At 46.8% G+C, this 5,474-nt stretch overlaps 1 pseudogene; it reads right to left on the bottom strand.

Moving 5' to 3' along the window:
* Nucleotides 1-750: 750 nt before the first annotated feature.
* LOC135270363 (small nucleolar RNA U3) lies at nt 751-823 on the bottom strand (annotated as a pseudogene).
* Between the last annotated feature and the right edge of the window lie 4,651 nt (nt 824-5,474).

Genomic DNA, 5,474 nt, shown 5'->3' with positions numbered 1-5,474 from the left:
CCTGTCTCAGCTTCCCAAAGTGCTGGGATTACAGGCATGAGCCACCACTCCTGGCCACTTCTTTTCAATAAATAAATTATGAAGAGAAAAAGAGAGATGAGAAAGCTCTAGATTAAAAGAAAGGTGACATATTAACCAATTGCATTATTTTTATTTGGATATTAATTCAAACAAACTGCAAAAAGAAAAGAAGAAAATATTGGCTGGGCGTGGTGGCTCACGCCTGTAATTCCAGCACTTTAGGAGGCTGAGGTGGGCGGATCATGAGGTCAAGAGATTGAGACCATCCTGGCCAACACAGTGAAACCCTGTCTCTCTAAAAAAAAAAAAAAAAAAATTAGGAGACATTTGGAACTTTGAACACTGACTAGAAATTGAGCAGATATTTGATCTTACTATTCCTTTTTTTAGGAACAAAAATGATGTAATAATTTATTTTTTCTTTTGAGACAGAGTCTCACTAACGCTATCGTCCAGGCTGGAATGCAGTGGCACGATCTTGGCTCACTGCAACCTGCATCTGTTAGGTTCAAGTGACTCTCGTGCCTCAGCCTCCCAAGTAGCTGGGATTATAGGCATGCATCACCATGCCCGGCTAGTTTTTGTATTTTTAGTAGTGACAGGGTTCACCATGTTGGCCAGGCTGGTCTCAAACTCCTGACCTCAAGTGATCCACCTACCTCGGCCTCCCAAAGTACTGGGATTACAGGTGTGAGCCACTTCACCTGGCCTATTTTTTCTTCTTAAAAAAATTTTTGCTTTAATGTTTAGAGAAACTTATTTAGTAACAAACTATAGAAATGATCCTTGAAAGTACAGTCCTTATTTATTTATTTATTCTAAAAAAAATTTTTTTTTGCTTGATATAATAGTTATGCTGAGGTCAGGCATTGTGGCTCATGCCTGTAATCCTAGCACTTTGGGAGGCTGAGGTGGGCAGATCATGAGGTCAAAAGTTCGAGACCAGCCTGGTCAATAGGATAAAACCCCATCTCTATTAAAAATACAAAAATTAGCTGGGCTTGGCGGCATGTGCCTGTAGTCCCAGCTACTCAGGAGGTTGAGGCAGGAGAATTGCTTGAACCCAGGAAGCAGAGGTTGCAGTGAGCAGAGATTGTGCCACTGCACTCCAGCCCGGGTGACAGAGGGAGACTCTGTCTCAAAGAATAATAATAATATGCTGATAAAAGACTCCTCATCTTTTAGATTATTTTCATCGTGATGAATGAAATAATCCAATGTCTTGGATTTGCTTCAAAGGTGAGGGAAATGGACGAGAATATACGTGAAGCAAGATCAGCTTGGTTACTGGGTAGAGCTGGGAGTTTCTAATTTTGTATATGTTCAAATAGACAGCACTTTGTTTTGTTTGTGTGTTTTTGAGACAGAGTCTCACTCTGTCGCCCAGGCTGGAGTGCAGTGGTGTGATCTCTGCTCACTGCTACCTCTGCTTTCTGGGTTCCAGCAATTCTCCTGCCTCAGCGTCCCAAGTAGCTGGGATTACAGGCGCACAACCTTGTTGGACAACTCACAGAGGAGCTCCGCCTGACAATGAAGATGCTTCCAAGATGTCTGTGAAGACTTTGCTCACAATTGTTTTATAAAATGTACTCAAGGCCTATCTACTCATGGGTGGGGGCTGCGGCTGGAGCATTGCTTGAGCCCAGGAGTTCAAAGCCGCAGTGAGCTAAGAAGGTGCCACTCCCAACATGGGCAATATGGTGAAATCCCATCAAAAAATACAAAAAAAGTGGCCCACTGTTGTGGCACATGCCTGTAGTCCCAGCTACTTGGGAGGCTAAGGCAGGAGGATCACTTGAGCCTGTGAGGTCAAGGCTGCAGAGAGCTGAGATCGCACCACTGCACTCCAGGCTGGGTGACAGAGCAAGACCCTGTCCTTAAAAATAAATAAACATAAAATGCATCCAAACCAGGATGTGGCTGTTCGTTCCTACTACTGCCGTTGTTGATGACTACGTCCCACGGTGCCGGTATCATCTCCACTACACAGAGGAGGCCACGTGCTGTTCCAGTGAGAACTCAGGACCCAGAGCCCATCACCAGGAGAAGCAGAAGCTACATGGGACGTCTGGAATTCCAGCCAGTCTCAGCTGTGGCGAGAGGGAGCACTTATCTCTGTATATTTGGAAATCTGTGGGCGGTGTTTATTTGCTGGGAAGTCTGGGTTTCTTCCCCTGGGGCTGCTAGAAGCCACAGCAGCCAAAGGACACAAGCTGGAGGAGGGTCAGGAATGGGCAGCCTGAAGCGGGGACTGAGGTCAGAGCCGGGCGTGGTGGGTAAGAAATAACTGCAGACTCAGTGGTGTCAGAGGTGGCCTGGCCATAGGGAGGGTCCTGGGCAGAGCCGCTGACTTGCTGGATAGACTTGGACAAGCATCTCTTGGCCTGGATTCTACATTTAAGCAGTTACATGCAGGGTCACACAGGCCAGGGTATGAATCTTGAGTTTGCCACTGGCTAGCTCCAGTGTGGCTCATGGCTGGAAGCTCCGGTGTTCTCATCTAAGAAATGTAGACAACGTCGGGACCAAGTTTATGGGTTGTGCTGAGGGGCCAGTGAGGTGATGTTCGGAAGCTCTTAGCACAGGGCTAGGTGTGCCAGGAGCACTTGAAACCTAGGAGCTGCCACTGCCATGGCTGCTCTCCTTTAGATGCCAGAGGTCCAGCTCTAACGAGACTGAATATGTCAAATTTCTATTTGAAAGTCACTATAAACACAGCAAAAGACAAGAGACAAGGGAAGAAAAGAGTAACTTACAGTAGAGAAGGCCGGCGTGGTGGCTCACGCCTGTAATCCCAGCATTTTGGGAGGCTGAGGCAGGTGGATCACTTGAGGTCAGGAGTTCAAGACCAGCCTGGCCAACATGGTGAATTGGGTCTCTATCAAAAATACAAAAATTAGCCAAGCATGGTGGCACACGCTTGTAATCCCAGCTACAAGGGAGGATGAGACAGGAGAATCGCTTTAACTCAGGAGGCGGAGGCTGCAGTCAGCGGAGATCACGCCACTGCACTCCAGACTGGGTGACAAGGCAAGACTCCGGCTCAAAAAAGAAAAATACAGTGGAGAAGCCTGACAAATACTAGCTCCGCCAGGTGACCAACACTGATACCAGCAGCATGAGAATTAAGATGAAAGTGGCACTTTCAGGCCGGGTGCGGTGGCTCATGCCAGTAATCCCAGTACTTTGAGAGGCTAAAGTGGGTGGATCACAAGGTCAGGAGTTCAAGACCAGCCTGGCCAACATGGTGAAACCCCATCTGTACTAAAAATATAAAAAATTAGCAGGGTGTGGTGGCACGCACCTGTAATCCCAGCTAGGAGGCTGAGGCAGGACAATCACTTGAACTGGGGAGGTGGAGGTTGCAGTGAGCTGAGATCATGCCAGTGCACTCCAGCCTGGGCGACAGGGTGAGACTCTGTCTCAAAATAAATAAATAAATAAATAAAAAGTTACTGGCCGGGCACGGGCCTGTAATCCCAGCACTTTGGGAAGCTGAAGCAGATGGATCACTTGAGGCCAGGAGCTCGAGACCAAACTGGCCAACATGATAAAACTCCCTTTCTACTAAAACAGAAATTAGCCGGGTGTGGTAGCAGGCGCCTGTAATCCCAGCTATTCAGGAGGCTGAGACAGGAGAATCGCTGGAACCCACCCAGGAGGCAGAAGTTGCAGTGAGCTGAGATCGCGCCACTGGACTCCAGCCTGGGTGACAGAGCAAGACTCCATCTCAAAAAAACAAAACAAAACAAAACAAAAACAAAAAACCCCAAAGCTGGGTGTCGTGGCTCATACCTGTAATCCTAGCACTTTGGGTGGCTGAGGCGGGCAGATCACCTGAGGTGAGGAGTTTGAGACCAGCCTGGTCAACATGGTGAAACCCTGTCTCTACTAAAAATACAAAAATTAGCCAGAAGTGGTGGTGCGTGCCTGTAATTCCAGCTACTCGGGATTACAGGCGCGAATGTGTTGGTGGCACATTCCTGTAGTCCCAGCTACTCAGGAGGCTGAAGCAAGAGAATTGCTTGAACCAGGGAGGCAGAGGTTGCAGTGAGCCGAGATCGAGCCACTGCACTCCAGCTTGGGTGACAGAGAGAGACTCTGTCTCAAAATTAAAATAAATAAATAAATAAATAAAATAGAAAATTTATAGCCAAATTGCCTCCCTGCCCCCTCCAAAGGTGGTACCATTTTACCTGCCTACACCACTCATTTCCCTATGCCCTCTTCAACACTGGACATCATCAGTTTGCTCTAATTCTTACCAGTCTCACTGGGAGAAAATGATGGTTCATGTTGTTTTCATTTGCATTTCTTTGATGACAGGGTAGTCTGGCAGGTATCTGTTCTTGTGTGTATTCACCTGTTTGTCCCCTCCTCTGTGAATTTGCTATTTCCTTCCTTTGCCCATTTTCCGGCCTGTTTTTTACAAGGTTAAAAAAAAATTGTAGGCATTCTTATGTTTTCTGCCTACAAAAGTTTTCCTCATTGCAGCCTCAACCTCCCAAACTCAAGGGATCCTCCCACCTCAGCCTCCTGAGTAGCTGGAACTCTAGGCACGTACCATCACCCCGACTGGCTAATTTTGTTTATTTTTTTGTACAGATGAAGTGTCCTTGTTTTGTATATGGCAAGTATTTTCTCCCAGGCTGTCTCTTGTCTGTTGTCTGTTTTATTATATTATTTAATTTGGAGTAGTTTTAGATTGACAGAAAAATCCCAGCACTTTGGGAGGCTGAGGCGGGCAGATCACCCAAGGTCAGGAGTTCGACACCATACTGACCAACATGGAGAAACCCTGTCTTTACTGAAAATACAAAATTAGCCAGGCATGGTGGCGCATGCTTGTAATCCCAGCTACTCGGGAGGCTGAGGCAGGAGAATTGCTTGAACCCAGAAGGTAGAGGTAGCAGTGAACTGAGATTGTGCCACTGCACTCCAGCCTGGGCAACACAGTGAGACTCTGTCTTAAAAAAAGGAACCATAAAAATGGGGAACCAGCAGCCCTTGGGCTACTCTGCATATGAAGTCGCCATTCTTTTGTTTCTTTACTTCCTTAATAAACTTGGTTTCACTTTATAGACTTGTCCCAAATTCTTTCTTGCGCAAGATCCAAGAACCCTCTCTTGGGGTCTGGATTGGAACCCATTTCCGGTAACACAATGGGCAGTGATTTCGCCACTCAACTCTAGCCTGGGCAGCAGAGCTAGACTCTGTATCAAAAAAAAAAAAAAAAAGTTTTAAGACAGCAACAGCAGAGCATTAACCATGTACTAGGCCCTGTGTGCAAGCTCAGGTTTTACGCCTGTGAAGTCAGCCCTGAAGACAGGTTCAGGATGGCCTTGAACTAGATACAGAGGTCAAGGGTTCATGTGTACAGCAGGCTGGAGTCCTGATGTGTGCTCATACACAGAGGTAGACACGCATACAGCCAGTTCAAACAGCAAGCAAAA

This window comes from Aotus nancymaae, unplaced genomic scaffold (assembly GCF_030222135.1).
Source record: "Aotus nancymaae isolate 86718 unplaced genomic scaffold, 86718_ANA_hifiasm-v0.15.2.pri h1tg000059l, whole genome shotgun sequence".
NCBI classification, from domain to species: Eukaryota; Metazoa; Chordata; class Mammalia; order Primates; family Aotidae; genus Aotus; species Aotus nancymaae.
The sequence above is the reverse complement of the archived record's forward strand: the minus strand, read 5'-3'. Positions and strand labels throughout refer to the sequence as shown.